Raw genomic sequence first — 9,753 nt, forward strand, 5'->3', positions numbered from 1 at the left:
TGCCCAGTCTTAGGTTGCTCGGCCTGTTAGAAATTAATGTCATTGAGCATAGTGACATTGCCACGCAACACAATGCAGGTATCCTCAGTATGAAGTCTTCATCTCCACAAAGACTATGCAGCGATCGCTCCTACAGATACTGTCTTAGACAGATGCGTCTGCGGCAGACAGGTTTGTGGGGCTGAGGTCAAGTATGTTACTTCCTCGTATTAGTTAGCTTACCACGTGCCGCAGACCCACTACAGCAGCATAGCATTTAAAACTCGGTCTATACCAATGCTACCGAAACAATTTTGGTGACGGCCATTGATGTGCCCCGCCCCCCTCCCCCCCCCCCCTCCCCCAATCCGCCCCCTCGCCCAACTCCCAGAATACATTATCAACCCTTTCCAACGGCAGAGTTTCGTCCAAGTAATGGTCAACACGGAGAAGTGTTTCTTCATCAGCTGAGGAAATAATACGTGGTAATCAGCAAAAGGCTAACGTACCCATGTTTGACCTTATGCCCCGAGACTTCATAGGGTCCGGAGTCGATGTTGAGGACTCCCAGGCAAACTCCTTCCCGAGCGCACACCACAATATTGCGATCTCTACTCGATCAGTCCTCTGGCGGCACAGGGCAAAGCCAGGACTGCTGAGGATGCTATATGGACCATTATCTATAACGTATGATTCCATGAGTATGACTATGTCAGATTATTGCTAGACCAGCTCTCCAAATTTTGCTGCACGCTCCTTGGTGTCAGACGGTGGCATTTGGGGATCGAGAAAGCTGAGGTTGGCATTGTATGTTTCATGCTTTAGTCGATGCAGGATAATCCGTTCACTTCTATTCTTTTTAGTTTTTTTAGCGGACAACTGAGTGGCTTGCTAGGCCATTTCAGGGGGAATTAAGACTCAGTCACAATGCTGCATCTGGAGTCACAGGTAGGCTCAACGGGTCTTGAGGTCTTTAGTGAACCAAATGTTCTACTTTCTGACAATCAAGAATGGTATCATGGGCATCATTAAACTTTTAATTCCAGGTAAATATTGGATACAAATTCCAACATTTTCCATAGTGGAATTCGAACCAAGCCCCCCTCACCCCCCTCCCCCCAACCTCCCCTCCTCCACGGCCCCCCCCACCCCCAGAGCATTACACCGTGTCTCTATTACTATTTCAGTACCAATACAATTCTACCTTGCAAGGCATTCCTGCTCTGTGGTGGCATATATTGTGCAGCATTTCAGGCCACAGGTCTAGAAGGGAAAATTACCATGGAATACTAATGGATTGCCCACATCAATCGAGGTACTTGATTTTATATTCAGCACAACAATGGCTTGTTCAATAGTAACTCCAATGGACACATAGAAGACGTGTTACCTCAACACTGTTGCATGACAAGTTACCTCACACATGTGAGTAGCTATGTCATTGATGATTTCACTGTCCCGAAGAATGCATCTTTAAATGTTGGAACATTTGAGGCATCGACATTGCGGAAATACATAATCGTGTGGCTACTACAATGGTCATTGACAAACACCTAAATTATATGCTTTCACCATTTGCAGACCAGTTGAACATTAATGGAATGGAAGACCTTGTTGTTAATGAAGGCCACTCCTTTGTGCATGGTAGCCTTGATGATGTTGTGAGCAATACATCTTGACACCTGGTTATCAGGATAGTCTTGGCACTGAAAGGTTTCGGGTCTTTTGCGTTGATTTGCATTGTACAGGAGCAGGGATGTGTTGTTGTAATTGTACAGGGCCTTGGTGGAGCCACACTTAGAATACTGTGTGCAGTTCTGGTCTCCTTTTCTGAGGACGGATGTTCTTTCTCTCGAGGGAGTGCAGCGAAGGTTTAGCAGGCTGATTCTGGGGCTGGCGGGACTGATGTATGAGGAGAGATTGACTAGGTTAAAGAACAAAGAACAAAGAACAGTACAGCACAGGAAACAGGCCCTTCGGCCCTCCAAGCCTGTGCCGCTCCTTCGTCCAACGAGACCAATCGTTTGTATCCCTCCATTCCCAGGCTGCTCATGTGACTATCCAGGTAAGTCTTAAACGATGTCAGCGTGCCTGCCTCCACCACCCTACTTGGCAGTGAATTCCAGGCCCCCACCACCCTCTGTGTAAAAAACGTCCCTCTGATGTCTGAGTTATACTTCGCCCCTCTCAGCTTGAGCCCGTGACCCCTCGTGATCGTCACCTCCGACCTGGGAAAAAGCTTCCCACTGTTCACCCTATCTATACCCTTCATAATCTTGTATACCTCTATTAGATCTCCCCTCATTCTCCGTCTTTCCAAGGAGAACAACCCCAGTCTACCCAATCTCTCCTCATAGCTAAGACCCTCCATACCAGGCAACATCCTGGTAAACCTTCTCTGCACTCTCTCCAATGCCTCCACGTCCTTCTGGTAGTGCGGCGACCAGAACTGGACGCAGTCCTCCAAATGTGGCCTAACCAGCGTTCTATACAGCTGCATCATCAGACTCCAGCTTTTATACTCTATACCCCGTCCTATAAAGGCAAGCATACCATATGCCTTCTTCACCACCTTCTCAACCTGTGTTGCCACCTTCAAGGATTTGTGGACTTGCACACCTAGGTCCCTCTGTGTTTCTATACTCCTGATGACTCTGCCATTTATTGTATAACTCCTCCCTACATTATTTCTTCCAAAATGCATCACTTTGCATTTATCCGGATTAAACTCCATCTGCCACCTCTCTGCCCAATTTTCCAGCCTATCTATATCCTGCTGTATTGCCCGACAATGCTCTTCGCTATCCGCAATTCCAGCCATCTTCGTGTCATCCGCAAACTTGCTGATTACACCAGTTACACCTTCTTCCAAATCATTTATATATATCACAAATAGCAGAGGTCCCAGTACAGAGCCCTGCGGAACACCACTGGTCACAGACCTCCAGCCGGAAAAAGACCCTTCGACCACTACCCTCTGTCTCCTATGGCCAAGCCAGTTCTCCACCCATCTAGCCACTTCTCCTTGTATCCCATGAGCCTTAACCTTCTTAACCAACCTGCCATGTGGGACTTTGTCAAATGCCTTACTGAAATCCATATAGACGACATCCACGGCCCTTCCTTCATCGACCGTTTTTGTCACTTCCTCAAAAAACTCCACCAAATTTGTAAGGCACGACCTCCCTCTTACAAAACCATGCTGTCTGTCACTAATGAGATCGTTAGGTTAGGATTGTTTTTGCTGGAATTCAGACGAATGAGGAGGGATCTCATAGTGACTTTTAAATTCTAACAGGACTAGGCAGGGTAGATGCAGGAAGCATGTGCTGATGGTGGGGGAGTCCAGAAGCGGGGATCACACTCTGAGGATTCGGGTAGATCACTGAGGACGGAGATGAGGAGGCATTTCTTCACACAAAGAGTGGTAAGCCTGTGGAATTCATTACCACAGGAAGCAGTTGATGCCAAAACATTGAATGGATTCAAGAGGCAGCTAGATACAGCGCTTGAGGCGAATGGCATCAAAGGTCATGGGGAGAAAGCAGGATTAGGCTATTGAATTGTACGATCTACTATGAGCGTAATGAATGGCGAAACAGACTCGAAGGGTCAAATGGCCTCCACCTGCTCCTACCTTCAATGTTTCTATGTTTGTGTGTGTGTATATCTATATATAATGGGCTAAAGGGGGTTGAAAGTTAATTAAAACGTTACTGTTGCTTGGCGGCAGGGGTCAGATGACAGAAGCACAGAAAACGAACGAGCTGGGTGAGATCAAAGCAAAATAATGCGGGAGCTGGAATCTGAAACAAAAACAGAATTCCAGCATTTTCTGTTTTGAGTTGGGTGAGAGACTGTTTGGTATTTGATGAAGAGAGAGAAGACAGGGATTTTTAAGATCACTGAGAAGAAAGGCTCTTGGGGACAGAAGTTGATTGAATAATCAGTTATGCAATCCCGGAATGTGATCAGTTTAGCAGAGGTGCAACTGGACAATGGATCTTAGGGAACTTATTCGTTTGCTCTGCAGAAGAAGAAAGGATTCTAGTGCGGTTTTTGAGTGTGGAGACGAATTGGCTGAGAAGCATCAAGTGAATGGCCATCACCACACTGAATGAAAATTGTTTGTAGCTGCACCAATTCCAAGCGAGGAGCCTGTGTCAAGCTCTTCACTGGTTTCTATACCTGTCTTCGCAGGTACATATATGGAGGATACATGGCTGGATGAATCATTCTGTAGTCCTGTTTTTGAGGTATTATCTACGAGGCATATGCTATGGTCCAGGAGAGACAGCAGGACAGACAGTTGCAAATCCGCCCGTGAGCATATCGAGCGAGGAATGGACCATGATGCAGATAACATGATGTTCAAATCTTCTTTGTAAGCTGTGCAAAAAATATTGTAATGTATACTTTATCCCTTATCCTTAATTAAAACAGAATTGTTACACAAATGAGAAGTCAGCTTTGAATCTTTGAATAGACACCTATAGGACTTCCTTATTTATTGTTCATGCTTATCAATTAATGGCCCTTGTAGCTCAATATAAAGCATGCGGCAGCTCGTTAATTGCACATTTTTCTGTTTGGGTAAAATACATGTCCTTCACCACCTTAGTATGATAACGTGTGCAAAATGCATCACTTCGGTTATATTTTTTGAAATCTTAATTACTAGTTTATTTAAGGGTCTGTGTGCTCGGCTTCGGAAAGCTGATTACAGGGGCAGTGGAAAGAGATTCAATATTAACATTGAAAATGAACTTAGATACAGAGGTGAAGGGAAAACTTTGCATGGCGATTGAGATAAAGCAATGGAATGGGACAAATTTTGCTGCACCAAGGAGCAGGCATAATAGACACAATGAGACATTGTGTTACGTCCGTCTATATGTTTCTATAATGTTCTCTGCATCATATATTAATTCACATTTCCCTCAAATATTTGAATAGGACCTGGCTCTATTGCTTTCTTTAAAAGTCTCTCAGTTATATTTCGGACCGCACAAAAGGATATTTCTGTTCCACCCTGAACGACTATTGGTTTGTGAAATGCCTGGGTGAATATAATCGATGAAAGATTGTTTCAGGAAGATGTAACTACCCTATATGAGTATATCTGATCGTGAAACATCCACTAACCTCTAGTCAGAAGCATTTGTCAGAGAACTTAATTTAATTCCAAGATATTTGTGTATAAAGTTCCAGTCAGCATTTCTGTAAAGTAACTTTAAAGTAATGGCGTATACAAATGAACTCACTTTGTCTTCTCAGTCAGACGAGAAACGACATAATTACTTGAATAACAGTTTCTGTGGAAATATTATATGCAGTGGGATGATGCTGCAAAATTTCTAGCGAGTATTTTCTGTGATATTATGCAGAATGACAATAAATTGTGGGGACCAATAAGGGATAGTCAAGTAGGTCTTGCACTGGAAATCGTAACATATATAATTTTAGCTAGATAACATTATGATTCATCTTAAGAAATTCGTTGATCGCTGCAGCGCAGGATGAGCGTATACCTTTTAGTTCGTCATATAACAGTTATTCAGGGAAATCCATAAATATGTTTTTATTGTTTGCACAATAAATTTGTTGCCTGAACTATTTCTTCACAATGTTGTCATGAACCGTAATGTCACTCAGAGGTAAAGTAGGATGGGAGTTATTTAGGAACAGAAAATCACTCTTGCATGATTCTGGCGATAAGCGAACCGTGTAACGATGAGTTTCAGAAACAGGGAGCGTCTGGCCAGCTCCATAATAATGCAAAGTTTCTAACTGTCCAGCTCTTCGATGAAAGACATCATTGGAATTTCTCCGCATGCAACAACTGCAACAGGAAGGGCTGTGGCGACGTGTGTAATTTTGGTCTTTCCGGCACTTCAAGGCGATCAGAAATATAATAGTTGCGAGAAATATGGCGCTTGTTGAACCAAAAATTATTATTAAATACATATTTAGATGTGAGACATATGCTGTGCCTCTGAAATGATCTACACCGTCAGTCGCGCTTTTTGTAATATTCGCCTGAATCGTAAAGAAGATTGTGACCGTGCTTGACAGACTCGGCTGTCCATTGTCCTTCACCAAGACAACCACTCTTTGTGCAGTGGCGTCTTTTCCCGTAAATCTTCGGGTAGTTCTGATTTCTCCAGAGTAACGGCCCACGCTGACAAGACTCAGGTTAGGAGTCTCAGACAGCTGGTAAGAAAGCCGTGCGTTCTGGCCGGAATCAGCGTCATTAGCAATTATCTTGGTGACTAAGTAACCTGGATATGTTGACTGAGGTATAATCACCACTTCTGCCGTTCTGTTCCACGTTAGTGGTGAAATAATAAGAGGAGCATTGTCATTTTGATCCAAGATAATAACGTTCACCATTGAAGTACCGCTCAGCCGCGGTGTTCCAGCATCCTGCGCTTGAACTTTGATGTGCATTTCCTTTAGCTGCTCATAATCAAATGATTGCAGTGCATAAATTATTCCACTTTTCGAGTTAATAGTAAAGTAAGCAGATTCAGGTGCGTCTGGCATTTGGTTCTCCAGCATGGAATAGGAAATGTCTCCATTCTGGTCCAAATCAGCATCCAAAGCGGTAACCGAAAAAATAGATGCACCCGGAGTATTGTTCTCCATCAAATACAAATTGTAATTGGACTGTGTAAACCGCGGGGCATTGTCGTTTATGTCAGAGACCAAAACGACGATGGTTTTGTTTGCTGAAAGTGCGGGCGAACCAGCATCCCAGGCTGAAACGGAAACGTTGTACCGTTCAATCGTTTCACGATCGAGTATGTCTGTGGTCACCAACTTATAATGATTCTTTAAACTAGTTTCAAGTTTGAACGGCATGGTGAGTGGAATCTGACATCGAACGCGCCCGTTTTCCGCAGCGTCTCTGTCTGTAACACCAAAGACAGCGATTACGGTACCTGGTGCCGCATCCTCTGATACCATTTTGGTTGCTGAGTTCAGCTTTATTTCCGGAGTGTTATCATTCACGTCAACTATTCGAACCAAGACTTTGGCATGTTTAACATGTAATGCGTTGTCCACAGCTTGAACCTCAAGTTCATAAGCGTCGGCGGCTTCAAAGTCCAGTAAACCTTTAACTCTAATCTCTCCGCTGTCTGCATTCAAACTGAACAACTCACGCTCTCGTTGTGAAGCGTAATTACTAAATGAATATTTAAACTCAGCATTTGCTCCTTCGTCCAAATCAGTTGCATGCAGTTTTACCACCAGTGTACCTTTTGGTGAATTCTCAAACACACTTGATCTGTACAATTCAAGGTCGAATGCAGGCGCATTGTCATTAACGTCTGCTACGGTAATGATAATCTGAGCTGTGCCAGATCTCTGGGGGGTTCCACCATCGATAGCCGTCAATATCAATGCAAATGATGATTCTTGTTCGCGATCCAAGTGTTTCTCCAAAAGCAATTCAGCGATTTTGCTCCCGTCGTTTATTGTCTTTATCTTTAGGCCGAAATGTTCATTCGAGCTAATCTGGTACGTGCTTATAGTATTTGTACCTACGTCTGGGTCCTGCGCGCTCTCGAGAGGGAAGACCGTTCCCGGTGTAACTGACTCTGCCATCTGCAATGTCATTATCCTTGTCGGAAAAGTCGGCGAATTATCATTTACATCCAATATCTCCACTTCAACAGGAAACATGTCCACTGGATTTTCCACTCCGAGCTCTAAAGAAACAGTACAGGTGGAGCGTGCCATGCAAAGCTGTTCCCTGTCGATTCTTTCATTAACGATTAAAATCCCATTTTCCACATTTACCTCGAAATATTGCTTTCCACCATCAGAGAGCAGCTGAAACCTCCGAGCTGATAATTCCTGAACGTTTATCTTTAAATCGTCAGCGATGTTTCCAACAAACGCACCGATTTCCAGTTCCTCTGGGATAGAATAGCGTATTTGCCCGCAAGCCGGGTGCGACATGAAAAGCAGTAACATGTAAAATGCTCCGGCTCGGGGATCAGTCGCCATCGTTTTGAATGTTGCTGTACTGTATATCAGATCTCCTGGTAAAGGAATCAATCTCCGCCTTTTCTTATTTCAACGAGAAGTTTGTTTGCATCAAAATGCCGATATTAAATACAAAAATGCAGAAATTCGAACGCAGCGATCCTGCTGAACATGGCTGCGTGAGGAAAAGCAAGCACTGTGTCTCCTTCCTTTCCAGTTTAGCCTGAATTTGATTATGTCTGTGGGGGTAGATCTCTCGGAACGTCGCAGCTCCGTATTGGCAGACAGCGACACAAAGAGCCTCAACCAATTACTGCACCAAGCTTTTCTTAAAGGAGGCTTGCTTTGCAATTATTCACAAACTATAGACTGTATTTGCAAGTGTTCAGTAAAAATACCCACATATATTTAATTGCATTGTCACATTGTGGCACGTAAAACATTAAAATTCGGAAATGTGCTTTCATTGTCGTTATATTCTGGAAAATAAACAAAAAAAACCTCTCATAGCCACAAAACTGTCAATTGTTGGCAATCATTGATGTTTATTGAAAATAAAGTAACAAAACTTAATCAATTTACACATTTTCTGCCCTTGGAAGTTGATTGGAAACTGTGTGTTACTGGATGGATACCTCGTGCGGAGAACAAGTATATTTTTTACCACAGGTGATATTTTTGAATTAGCCGAAATTGAAGGTTTTCAAGACTTTTGTTCCTTCTTCTGTAAGCCTGAGTTCAATCTCAGTAATGTTACTAATCGGAAATGACGCACAGCCAATAACTACCGCATCCATGATTTTGTCAGACTGCCTAAGACGCGCCATGGAGATGGTTGGTATGAAACACGGAAATGTTTAATTATCCACTTTTTCTAATGATGCTGTTATATAGGGTGGAAGGCTTTTCTGTCGGCTGGAATTGAAAAAAGTCGGTGACCACTTCTTCTGACATTCAATTACACGTGCGTAAAGACGGTACCACGGAAACGTTTTTTTCTTGTGCGCAGGCAACATGTTATACTAATCGCTGAGAAGACAAATCACAGGGAAAATGGGATATATGCAGACAGAGCTGCCCTCTGCTGGATATGCAGCTGCTTTGCTTCATTTCAAGTTTTGAGAAAAAATATGGGCAATGTGATGGGATGAAGCGCAATGTTAAACTCCGTTTCATACTTTTCCATTTATATTTTGGATGTACCATGACTCGTTGAATCTAACCTCAAAATGACCGAAATTTGCTTCTGCAATTTGACATTGTAATAAAAAGCACACTTGTATGCATTTATAAAGTATTCAGCGCATGAAGAACAAAAACAGTTGTTGAGCACCAGGACCATCGCTGTGCATTAGTAGCATTTAGAGAGAAAAAAACGGTCATATAACATAAATTATTTTCTGCAATATTGACCTGGTTGTTTCTTTTTCTTTATCAATGTTCGCATTTTCAGGAACCAGATAAGTATTAGGATCACCAACTCAGTTCAAACTTTTTTTCGTTTTGACTTTTTTTTCAATGAACCCTTCTCGGGCACAATATGAATTTTCTGACTTCCATGTTCGTATATCTACAAAAATATCTTCACGTCTCGTATTTTCTTCCAGGTTTTACAGACAGTTTCCGTTTTAATTCCTATGCTGCTTCCATTTTTTTGCGATACATGCATTGCTGTTTCCTTTTTTGCTTATCTTTCTCTATATCTAGACATGGATTCGTGACAGTTGCGTAATCTCGCGAATATTCTCTCGGATTGATTTTATTTTTGGACGTCATCAA

General features: G+C 42.9%; 1 pseudogene; it reads right to left on the reverse strand.

The window, feature by feature from the left end:
- Window positions 1–5,592: 5,592 nt before the first annotated feature.
- Window positions 5,593–7,947, reverse strand: LOC144505433 (protocadherin alpha-C2 pseudogene; annotated as a pseudogene).
- Between the last annotated feature and the right edge of the window lie 1,806 nt (window positions 7,948–9,753).

The sequence above is a fragment of the Mustelus asterias genome, chromosome 16 (genome assembly GCF_964213995.1).
Source record: "Mustelus asterias chromosome 16, sMusAst1.hap1.1, whole genome shotgun sequence".
Classification (NCBI taxonomy): Eukaryota; Metazoa; Chordata; class Chondrichthyes; order Carcharhiniformes; family Triakidae; genus Mustelus; species Mustelus asterias.